The 12466-nt window shown below is 33.5% G+C and overlaps 1 protein-coding gene across 1 annotated transcript in view; it reads left to right on the top strand.

The window, feature by feature from the left end:
- LOC143256980 (uncharacterized) overlaps positions 1 to 12466 on the top strand; it is a 67528-nt gene that overhangs the window by 52811 nt on the left and 2251 nt on the right. The gene's annotated exons all lie outside the window — the stretch shown is intronic.

The following is a 12466-nucleotide window of genomic DNA, read 5'->3' as shown; positions in this document are numbered from 1 at the left end:
GTAATGTATCATTGAACTGTAGATGCAAGAGTAGTATACATTTGAGAAAGCTGCATGCCAAAATGTGGTTATTAATTAAAAGAAACAAAATGTTTATGAATTTGTGTTATCGTGATTTTCTAATGATATCTAATATAAAATCTTTTACTTAAAAATCTAACCCTTGATAATTATAGTTTTTCACTCTAATTTTTACATAATTAGAAACATTTTATTGATATTTCTTAATTCACCTGCAAATCGAAAATTACTGATTACTTTTTATATATTACACCAAAATATGTCAAGCAGTATGCAGCTTTAATATTACTCAGGATTGCTTTATTTCCTAGTTTCAGTATTTATTTCATGCAGTTAGAATGCAAATTACAACAACTGGGAAATAAATAAAGGGAGACACATTTTTTTATTTGTGGAGGAGGCATCTTTTATAGTTACTTACTGTGCACTATTAATTTTTAATTGGTGATACAAGGTGTACAACAAGAGAAAATGGTAAAAACATTCACAATATGATTTGGTTCTGGTTTCTAAATATTTTTTATAAATGTCTTTCACTGTTATTGCGATATGAATTACTTTTGCTAATCTCTTTTTATTAAGTTTGGTTTGACATCTGCTTGACATTTAAAAAATTGATGATCGAATTGTGATTCATCTAAATATTTACACTCACCTTGTGAAATATATTTGAGTTACAAAGTTGTTTAACAAGAGCATTTTTCATGCCAAAATATGTATATTATTTGTATTTATTTATCTGTGAAACACACACACACATCTATATGAATATTATTGTTTAACTTTTGAAATGCACACATCTGCACACTTTCATATTCATGCTCAAATATTACACAATAATTATGTTAATTTTGATGTAAAAAAATGTAGAGTTCAAGATAACAGTCTTCTTTCTTGAGCAATATTCAACAAGCAAAATTTGTCAGGCAAACAGGCAACAAAAGCATCATGGTTACTTCTGTTACTGAGGTAATTTACAATATTAACAATAATGTAAAAGTATTAACATCCCTGATACTGAGAATTCTATAGGAATTGGTTTGTGTCATGTAATATTAATCCCTTGGCAGTAAGTAGAAACAATCAGTGACTGAAAGGTGCCTGAGAATTGGAGAGTTGTTTATGTTATTCCTGTCTCTTAAAGGGATGATAAGAACTGTTGTGGAAGTTATAGACCAGTTAATATTACTTTTGCAGTGAGGGAAATTCTAGAGAGTGTGATAAAAGAATCTTTACAAAATAATTCAGTGAACTAAATAAAAGCTATCTAGCATCCACTATATAAAAATATTTCCTTATTAGCATTATTTTTTGAGGATAAAATGTCTCATGTAAGATTAGTTGTAAAAATCATATCGGTTGGAGAAGGGAAAGACTTATTAATTGGATTATAGGGAGGTTGGATGGGGGAAAGTAAAATATTTTTCTATAAAAGTACAATCTGACTATCTTTATTACTATGACAAAATACTGGTTTTTATTGTTTATGTCACTGAGTTTGAAACAGACATGTATAATAAATTATCAATTTCAGTAATGACATTAAACTCTTGGGCATTTCTAACTGCATTGAGAATGTTAGGATACTAAAGAATAACTTGAATCAATTGGTAAGTTGTATATGTATTTGGCAAGTGACCTTTCATTATAATAAGTGAAAGGTAACTTGGATCACACATTAAATATAGATGGGAACCAATTAAGTAGTGTGAATGAATAAAATCAGTGCTTTGTGATTGATAACAGGACCAATAAACATTAAAATTGTTAGTGTAGATATACTGTACAAGTCAAAAGAAATACTTATCTCTGTGCAAGCACCAGATTGACCTAGCTTGTAATGATGTGTAGAGTTGTGGTTTTCTAGTCTAAGAAGTGATGTTGACTTTACTAGAAAGGGTTTAGCAGAGGGCTACTAAGATGATCCCAAAGTTAAAAATGTTATTTTTCAGGATTAGGCTTGAATATTTTAAATTATTTTCTCTTCACAAAAGGAAGACAAAAAAAGAAAAAAGTGAACTTACTGAATTTTACGAGATTAGCCATGGGACTGATAGAAAATACTTATGATTTCCCTGCATTGTATTCCAAAAATAATAGTATAAGAGTACAAATATTTAGATTTTGAAAATAGAGACTATGTTACAGTTAAGGCAGGTTTAAATGTATTCTCAAGACAGCTAGTATGGGTATTAACACACAAAAATAGAGTGCAGAACAACGTTTCAACCTTCTTAGGTCATCTTCAGGTTAAAAAACAAACAAACCTGAAGATGACCTAAGAAGGTCAAAACATTGTTCTGTACTTTATTTAATCAAAGTGCTGATATCCATTCCAGTCGTCTTGAGAATACATTTTTACTTCAAGCGGGTCTCTCGTTATCACAAGGGAAGTTTACTTTTGTAACAGAGTGCTTGATTTATGCAGTAAACTTCCACTGACAATAGTGAATTCCAGCACATTACAGGACTTTACGAAGAGAATCAACAGTTTCCTGATATATAAACAATAGGTTTATTTTTTTTACTCTTCCTAAGGGAGGTTGTGCAAATTTTGAAAGATATTATGGTCCTTCGTTGTCCATAAGTTATCTTAGATAGAGAGGTAATTACTTAATACATTAATCTGAGCACTTATCTCATCATAGCCAAATTCTTCAGAGATATAACATGTTCGTCAGCTTACGTGTAACAAAACAAGAGCTTCTCTGATTCCTTTTGGTTTAATGGCTTCATTTGCTAGATCTAGTAGAAAATCTCCACTCCCGAGGAAAAAAGTTGTAGATACATTCAGATAGTTATACAAAGAGCATTATAAGAAATGTTAAAAAGTCTTAGTTTCTTTTATAACTTTATTTAATTATACGTATATAATAATACTGTCCGACTAAAATTGATAAAAATTTCTATATAAATAAATAATACACAATATGCAGAAGTGTGAAAAAACAAAAGTGCAGCAGATTTAATTTTTAGCTTTCAGGTGGATGTTATGACAACGGAGTTGTCCAGAAAATGTTTCGCTGGTTTTATGAATTGGAACCAGAGGATGCTACTATGATCTCTTTATTGATGCTGCAACGAATATAAACATTCATCAATGGCTAGATTTAATTGTGAAACTATTGTTTTAATGAAACAACTATTATAACACTGTTATACACATCAGTTTTATCGCACATTATTTGAACAAAACAAATATTACATCCAATAATTTACTTTACATACTTTTACATGTAAAAAAACTTCAATTCATTAGCATCACTTCTATACTTAATCACACTTTTTAGCATTTTCTAACGTTTTTAATTTTTATAACAAGTAGTTATCCCAAAAAGAAGACAAACTAGTAATTTGATTTAATGTTGATTTTAGAGTTTTTTCTTTATAAATATGATTTATAAAGGCAGACCATTATATATTTAAAAACGGCTGGTATGGATAAAGAAAGTATTAGTAGAGGAGCGAACAACGTTTCGACCTTCTTCAGTTATCGTCAGGTTAACAAAGAAGGGGTTACTGATCAGTAGCTGACTCCATGTTTGAATACGATTGTGCAATTAAGTGTAGGAATGTAGAGGGCATTCTTAGATGTTGGATATATTTATTAATATAGGTATAAAGGTGTTCCTTTGTATTGGTTTATTTTGCACTTGAGTTGTTGTATAAGTAAGGCTTCTTTAATTTTGCATTTGTTTATGTTTGTTTCTTTATTTAGTACTTGGGTGTTTTCTATGGTTATGTTGTGTTTATTTGAGTTGCAGTGTTCGAAAACGTGTGAAGGTGACTTTTTATGTTCTTTGAATCTGGTTTCCATTTTTCTACTTGTTTCTCCATTATAGAAGTCGTGGCAGTTACCACATTGTATTTTATAAATAATGTTGGTGTTGTGTTTGTCAGTGTAGTTTTTACACAGTATAGACCTTAGTTTTGTGCCTGGTTTTTGAATAAAGTTGGTATTAATTGGAATGTCATATTTTGTTACTAGTTTTTGCCAAATGTTGGTTATTTTTTGCTGATCTCAGGAACATATGGTATATGGTTTCGTGATTTTTTAAATTGTGGGGTGTATTTACTTTTGTTAGTTGATTTTGCTGTTTGTCTAGGTGTGTGCGTATAATGTTTTCTATGGTTTGTGGAAAAAACTTGTTGATGTTAATGAAGTATTATTTTATTTTGTCTAATTCATTGTTAATTTTATCTGGTGAGCTTAGTTTTATGGCTGTGTTTATTTGATTTCTTAGTGTGTTGAGTTTTTGTTTTGTTTCATGTGCTGATTTCCAAGGAATGTATAGTCCAGTATAGGTGATTTTTCGGTGGATTCCTGTTTTAAATTGTGTATCGGTTCTTGTAATTTTGAGGTTAAGAAATTATATTTGATTGCTTTTTTCCTGTTCACATATGAATTTAATGTTGGGATGTATGGAGTTAATGTGATTGAAAAAATTAAGTGTATATTCTGTAAATGTGAATCCCATAATCATGTCATCTATATATCTGTACCAGTATAGTAGTGGATGTAATGCTGTGTTAATTGCTTGTGTTTCAACTTGTGTCATAAAAATATTGGCTAGAACTGGTGGCACTTGATTGTCAATGCTTAGGCCATTTGTTTGTATATACTTGTGGTTGTTGAATATGAAGTTTGTCTTCATCGTGGTGAATTCTATGAGGGTTGCTAATTGGTAATTGGGTGTTATCTGCGCTAGCCGTCCCCAACGAATAGTGGAACTGACCGTAACATTATAACGCCCCCACAGCTGAAAGGGGAGCATGTTTGGTGCGACGGGGATTCGAAACCGTAACAATAAAAGGACATTCAAGGTTTTAATTTACAGCTTAGTGATGTACATTTTACTACAACGTTAAAATCGTCTTAGCACATGTTACGGTACTTTAAGCTTAGGTATATTTCAACTTATTGGTATTAATCATAAAACAGGACAGATACATTGTTTTATTAAATAAATACAAATTAAAAATTAGTTTTATTGTCTCTGGTGTTTTAATAGTTAAGTTGTTTATTGAACTTAGATCCATTAGTTTAAATTCACCCTATAATTACAGATAAGTTGTAATATAAATCAGACTAAATACATTTTTTATTAATGAAATATTATTTTCACTTCAAATAAGGTTTTCCCCGATGTTACAGTGGTAAGTCTTCAGTCTTACAACGTTAAAATCAGAAGTTCGTTTCCCCTCGGTGAACACAGCAGATAGCCCAATGTGGCCTTATATAAGAAAACACACATGCCACTGAATAAAGTTCTATTTCTAAGGTTTACTTTAAGTGAGTTTACTATTAGATAATCTATTTTAAACAGAAACACTTACCATTCACCTGATGTTCTATGTAATTATAATTCATAAATTTTGAGATAAACCTCTGTCTGACTTCAAGACTGCTGTTTACTAGAAAATATTCAGTTGTTCATGGATGCACATAAAAACGGTGTGGGCTATTTCAAAATAATAGTTATGACAAATTTCCTTGTTTTTGCCTGAGACTAAATCAAGTAATGCTTTCATTTCTGCAAACAAATGTGAATAATTGAAACATGGTTAGGCGTAGATAATTCTGATAACAAAATTTCTTTGAAATACGGGATTACAGGCTATTTCAAGCAACTTCCCATGCCTGTTATTTCAAAATTAGGGACAGTTATTCCAAGTTGTTATCCTATAACTCTCTGCTAACATCTGAAACAACCAAACTTATTTGCTGATTACATTAAAGAATAGAAGGCTCGGGTATTTCTGACTATGAGGAGTTGAATCCTCAAGACTAACTGTGTTGACTGTTCCCTCTCCTCCAGGGTCACAGCGGCATGTTTGTGGACTCACACTGCTAGAAATGCTATTTGGTTGTTTTTCACCCCCACCAAAACCAACTTTGTGTTCAATAAACGCAAACACAAAAACTTTGTAGGGGTTTAGTTTAGAGAGAGAGAAGTCTGAAGAATTCTCTCTCCAACTGGGGTAGTCAGGAACGTTGTGGTTCCTCTTCGTCCCCTCACGTGAAAGATTATTGAAATTTTCATGGAAATTTGTCTTTATTTTGTTTTAATTTCTTTAAAGTGAAGAAGTGAGGTGGGGGATGTGAAAGAGACACGGGAGAAGGAAGATCTGGAGGAGGGCAGCATAAGGGAAGTAAGCCAGGCCTGAGCCCATGGTCAAAATAACCTGACTGCTGGCGATTACTACACACTGACTAGAGATTGATTTAAAATTGATTAATACTGATTAAAACGACTCCTTTCAGAACTAGGCAAGAATATTGCCTTGGCTGAGGTATACAGATCCAATGTCAGAGTTTTAGCTGTGGGAGAAAGCAAGAGCACCCCGAGAAAACCCACTTTCACAGCCTAGACACCGAAAAATCTACCCAGACCATGTCCAGAAGCAGCTGGGAAGAAAAACAGGAATAAAACGAAAACGGATGGATTGTGGTAATGGTATACATGTGGCTGGTTGTCTGGTGACTAGTAAAACTTCTAGCTGTGGTCTTGTGTAACAGGTAGGAACTTCAGGTTGAACTTGCGTTCACACCTGATGCCCAGTGGTGATAGAAGAAGAACGTGAGCTTGGTGTTGAATCAACTGGCTGTTTTTCTTCATTGAATTGTTCTTCATTGGTCTGGGATGCTTTGCTTCTTGTAATTTTTGTTTGTGTCTTCTGAGTGATTGTAGTCTGTTTTCTGTTTGAACTGATGCGTCGATGTTGTCTTGTGAATGGTCTGAGTCTGGCTGGTTGTTGAATTCCGTGAAACTGGAACTGAGGTCTGGTATGAACTATCGGTTGTCTTTCTTGGATTGTTAATTAAGTTTTGGCATGTTGTTACCAGTGGGAGTTGTCGTCTTTGGAGTTGACGTTCCTGTATCTGCAATAGTGTTATTTCTGTCTGGTTTTGGACTCGGTGGTATTTCTGTAGTTTTCCGTTAAAAGTTGTCCGTTGGTTGTCTATGCTATCTGGGCACTTTGTTTGACCACGAGTAGAAGAGTCGGCGATGCGGGCGTCTGGCTCTAAAGTGAAATATGTGGTAGTAACATCTGTCACGTAAAATACAGTCTGCACTGTACTTCGACGTTGTCACTATCTTCATGAAGTACGTAGGTGGATTGGTGTTTCTGGAGAAAATTCAATGTACAGCATGTAACTTGGCCTGAATTTAAGATTCTATGGCTAGTTTGATTTCTTCTGATTGTATGGTTGGGTCAACACCTCTGAGGAATACTGAGAAAAGACTGACAGGACGTTTGGTTGGGGAATTTAAGATTCTATGGCTAGTTTGATTTCTTCTGATTGTATGGTTGGGTCAACACCTCTGAGGAATACTGAGAAAAAACTGACAGGACGTTTGGTTGGGGAACAACTTACTTTAATTTCAGTGTTCCATGGCTGGCATAGATAAACTTGGTCTGTGGTAGTGGCGGGCTGGACGAGAATTCCGCCCCGGCATAGAAGGTTCGATGGTTGCCTCTGGCTTGGCTTGGACGATGAACGTGGCGACTTGCAGCAGCGTAAGGTGCGACGGTAGACTGTTGACAATTACTGGCGATACTGGCGGTATAACTGGCGTAGTTGATCCTTTCGACTTTAAAAGCATAATGGCAGAGATATCGGCACGTCTTGCTTGCTCTGTGACTAGCCCTTGTTCGATAACCAAAACTGCCTTTAAATAAATGACTTAAGTATAGGCAATCCTGTGTTACCAGTTCTAACCAACATTTTCATGACACAGATTGAATCTCAAGCGATCAATTCAGCCTTATACCCACCACTATACTAGTACGGTTATATTAACGATACAATTGCTGGATTCACATCTGTAGAACACACACTTAGTTTTTCAACCACGTTAACTCTATGCACCCCAACATTAAGTTCACCTGTGAACAGGAAAAACTCACCAAATAGCATTTCTCAACCTCAATATCACAATAACCGATACACAATTCAAAACAGAAATCCACTAAAATATCACCAATAGTGGACTATATATTCCCTGGGACTCAGCATATGAGACAAAACAAAAACTGAACATATTAAGAAACCATATAAACACAGCCAATAAACTATGTTGAACTGATAAAATTAACGATGAAATCAACAAAATAAAACATTTTATCAACATCAACAAATTTTCTCCAAAAACCGTGGAAAAAGTTATAAACACACACACACCTAGATCAACAACAATAAACAATAATAAACTCCATGAAACAACAAACTGCAAAACCTTTCTCTGCTGCGAACCATATATTCCTTGATATCAACAAAAAAATAACCAACATCTAGAAAACTTATAACAAACACAACAAGAGTAAACACCAAATTTATCTAAAAAACAGGTACAAAACTAAATCATTTCCAGTTCTTACTTGGAGCCCCTAGTGGCACAGCGGCATGTCTGCGGACTCGCACCATAAAAACTTGGTTTCAATACCTGTGGTGGGCAAAGTATATGCAGGTCATTGTGTATCTTTGTAAAGTCCATTCACAATTTAGTAGTGTTAAAGTTCATTGATGAGTACGAAGAAGTCTTACAGTGGATTAAAAAGGACGATTTTAGCACTAGGCCACATATCAAATATAATAAGTGGTAATGAAAGGCCATGGGCTTTCTAAGCCTTTGCGTAGTTCTATTTGGTTGTGTGATACTGCCATGAATTCTGTAAATATGTATTTAATTATATTTGCTCTCTAAACTTTGTTTTGTTTTTTATGCACAGTTCACATTCGCATTACAATATTTCACTTGATCACTATATTAGTTAATGTTTTAAATACACTGGATCCTAGGTATAAACGTTTATGCTATAAATTTAAAATATATTTAATGAACTTGAAATAATTTTATTTTTTGTTTGAATTTCGCGCAAAGCATGAAATAAATTTGACTGTTGTGGAGTTCGCTTTTAAAAATCTCTTACAAGTTTTAAAAGTGATGCTGATTATAACACACTTGATTCTTAATGTGAAACTAAGAAGGTAGCCTAAGTCAGTATCATTATTTTCAAATACGCCTTATGAACCATTAAAGTTGAGTAGACAATTTATTTATAATTTGTGTGCAAACTTAATAATAAAATATTAAATATGTATAAAGTACTGTTCACAAACCTGCACTAACAAATTGTATAGTAAGTTACCTAGCCCTTTACTTTCCCTCTGACCCTGTTGTTGCAATTCTTCTGACATATGGTAATTTACAGTCGCAAGCGATACCTATAATTCCCTTTGGAGGAAATTATGGTTCAGTTACATATCTTAATGCTGTCCTCTGAAAAATAAATAAGCAATAAGATTAATTAGTAAGACATGTATCATATGGGGTGGTTTAATTTGATTTATATAACATGCCTTTCTCAATCACTCTCCAAGTGTTATATTTGCTTTTTTACTTAAACACCTAAGCACAGTTCTTAAAAAAACACGCATATTTTTTTCCATTTCAAAGCTAAAATACCACCAACACCTTTTCATATATATTATCGCCATCGGCTACATAGCACCGGAAATGAGACACTTACAACACTACACAGAGAAAAAAAAATCCTGGAAAGTCCTATGGCCGCTATGGCGTTACTAAACTAAATCTTTATATATCACTCCTTTAATAATACTGAGTATTCCCAGATTTCCCCTGAAGAAGAAAGGTCGACCTTTCGAAGCGCCCGGGTTATAATTGAATATTTATTGACATTTTTCCTTATAAATAATGAAAACGTAAGTTGAAAGAATGATAGGCGAGGCAAATAGTAGCATCCATGTAATAAACGTTTTGTAAATCACACCAAAAAATAGTACAAAACTAATAACTGAAAGAAGGTGCCTAAGAAAAGACGATGTAAATGTTAGTGAATTCTAATGGTAAAATGGAAAGGTTGGCATTGCCCAACTCAAGTCAAAGTATATATGTAGGAATAAGTTACAGTACTGACCCAATTCCTTCCTGTTGGAACATCACTTTATCCACATACTAACCATATGATAGGAAGAGGAATGAGGATGGGTTCAAGAATAAGCCGTGTTACTTGTCAAGGAAAACAGAGGATAGAACTAAAGGTGTTAGTGAATTGAAGATCTAATGAAGTATGGAGATTGGGAAGTTCTCAAGCACCAGGAGAATATATATATATTTAAGTGATAAATGGCATGACTACACATGAAGCCAGTAGGGATATTGTCTGACTAAAAGATTTTAGAGCAGGCCATGATTGTAACCTTAGTTGTTCTGAAATTTTTAAATCTATGTACCAAACTAAACTTTTAACAATTAAAGTTTATTTGACATTGCATTTGCATCTAGAATTTGCTGTATATTTTGCACTCTCTGACATTACTTGATGCTGTTATGCTTAGAAAATTTCATTTTAATTTCATGATTGGTTACCTCTTCATTCATGATCAGCAAGCCTCGTCTATAGTGAAGGAGTGGACTACACTACTGAACCTCAGACTCTGGAATCTGATCTGATATATACTGTGGGCAAGTCTATGGATGAAGATACATTGTTGTTTAATAATTTAGACACTGGAGAGTTTGCTGTGTTTTTAGTCAGAATAGCCCAAAAGTTTTCAGATGCTGAGCAGCCTTCAGAAATAACTGTAGGCCTTGCAGAAATTAAGTCTCCTGTAAAGGTACTAGTCACCTCATTTACCACCACATTAATCTCAGAGGAATAAGCCTTTACATGGCCAGCAGCTCTTCATGTTGTTCCTGCTAATGCCATCAAGGGGGAGCTAGAACAAGCCAAGAAGAAATGCAATCTATTGTTCATGTGTTCTGTCAGAGGGTGAAACATCTCTACACATCTTAAGTGTTATGAATATCTCAACTCAATCAAATATACTATATTTCAAAGCCTAAGAAACCCTATCTGGATCCTGGATCCTTCAGGTTCTTAGGAAGCTGTATCATAGATCGTTTACTCTGTCATCACATGATTAACGATCTTCACATCCACTCCAGATGATGAGCTCACACCTCTGTGGCTTCTGAGGTCCAACCAAAGATGTAATTCAGAGATTGCCCAAGGTGATGTTCTCAATCATGGTCCACAACATGATAAGCATACTCAATACTAGAGCAGATTCTGGTGTTGCAAGGGTGCTGTCAGAGAATGCAACTAACAGGACCAAGGATTTACTTTTCCACAAGAGAGAAACATTGACTATGGTGGAGGGTGACAACTCTATAGTACTTTTAAAAGGAAGTTTGCCAACTTTGGACAAAAAGAAAAAAAGTCCTATCCAAAACCAAAGATGACCAAAAGACTGCAACAGTAACCCTGTAAAAATCTACTTATTAGATTACGGTTAAGGAGAGTAAAGTGTCAAATTGTTTCTGGGTGAATATTGTAGTTTTCACAGTCACACCTCCTGGTTCATAAAGTGTTTGTAATGTACAGTTCTTATGATTATCAAGATATTTGAAGTTTCAAAATAAGTCACTTTGAATATGATAGTCATTAGTAATAGCATGTGTTATTAACTGATAAATTTTAAAAACGTTTTAATACAACAAAAATGAACTTATTAGTCTTATCATAAAATTTTAATGATCCTCTTATTACTACATTTTAATTTAGAAGCACTATTACTTGACATAAGTGTAGAATAAATCATCTGATGACTTCTCCATATTTGATATAGCTTATATCACAACTGTGAAGATTCTTCTCACAAAGACTGTTATGGACCAATACTCACTGTTAGTGTAGGTATTTTGTGGTCAGTAGTTATCTTCATGTTTTGTTTGACCCTTACTTTACTGTCATGAAGTCATGTATGGACTACTGATATTTTTTATCATAGTAAATGCATGTTTGTTACAGAAACCACCTGCTTGGTTTCAAAAATTTGAAAGTATAGATTATTTATTAAATTTCCTACTGCGAAATTTGTCTAAATGAAAAATCATATAGACTATTGATGTCCAGACTAATGAGAGTGTAGTTTCTTCATTTCAAGTGTACATTCTGTCTTTTTCATTAAGAGTAATATTTGTGTATGATTATAAATATACAAAGTAACTAACTTTTGCTTTTCACTTTGTATTTGCTGTTTTCCATATTTTCTTTGTTGTTTTTTTAATTAATCACAAGGTACATAATGGGCTATTGAGGTTTAGCATTACTGATCTACCACTGTGCAACTGGTAAGCCCCTTTTTAACATATCAATTTGGAGTTTTGTAATGTTAGTTATAATTCAACTAAGTTTGGTTAAGTATATAAAAGTCATATGTGACCAATGAAATAAATAAATTGGTTCAAAAATTTTAAACTGTTAACCTGATGTTGATTTTAAATGAAAACTACTAGCCCAGATTAAACAAGAAAGGTCAAATTAGTAAAGTTAACTAACAGCTTTGTTTGACTAAATATAAATCATATCCATACACATCTTGAGTTAATTCTTTCCTCACTACCAAACT

Source organism: Tachypleus tridentatus, chromosome 7 (assembly GCF_004210375.1).
Source record: "Tachypleus tridentatus isolate NWPU-2018 chromosome 7, ASM421037v1, whole genome shotgun sequence".
In the NCBI taxonomy this organism is placed as follows: Eukaryota; Metazoa; Arthropoda; class Merostomata; order Xiphosura; family Limulidae; genus Tachypleus; species Tachypleus tridentatus.
The sequence above is the reverse complement of the archived record's forward strand: the minus strand, read 5'-3'. Positions and strand labels throughout refer to the sequence as shown.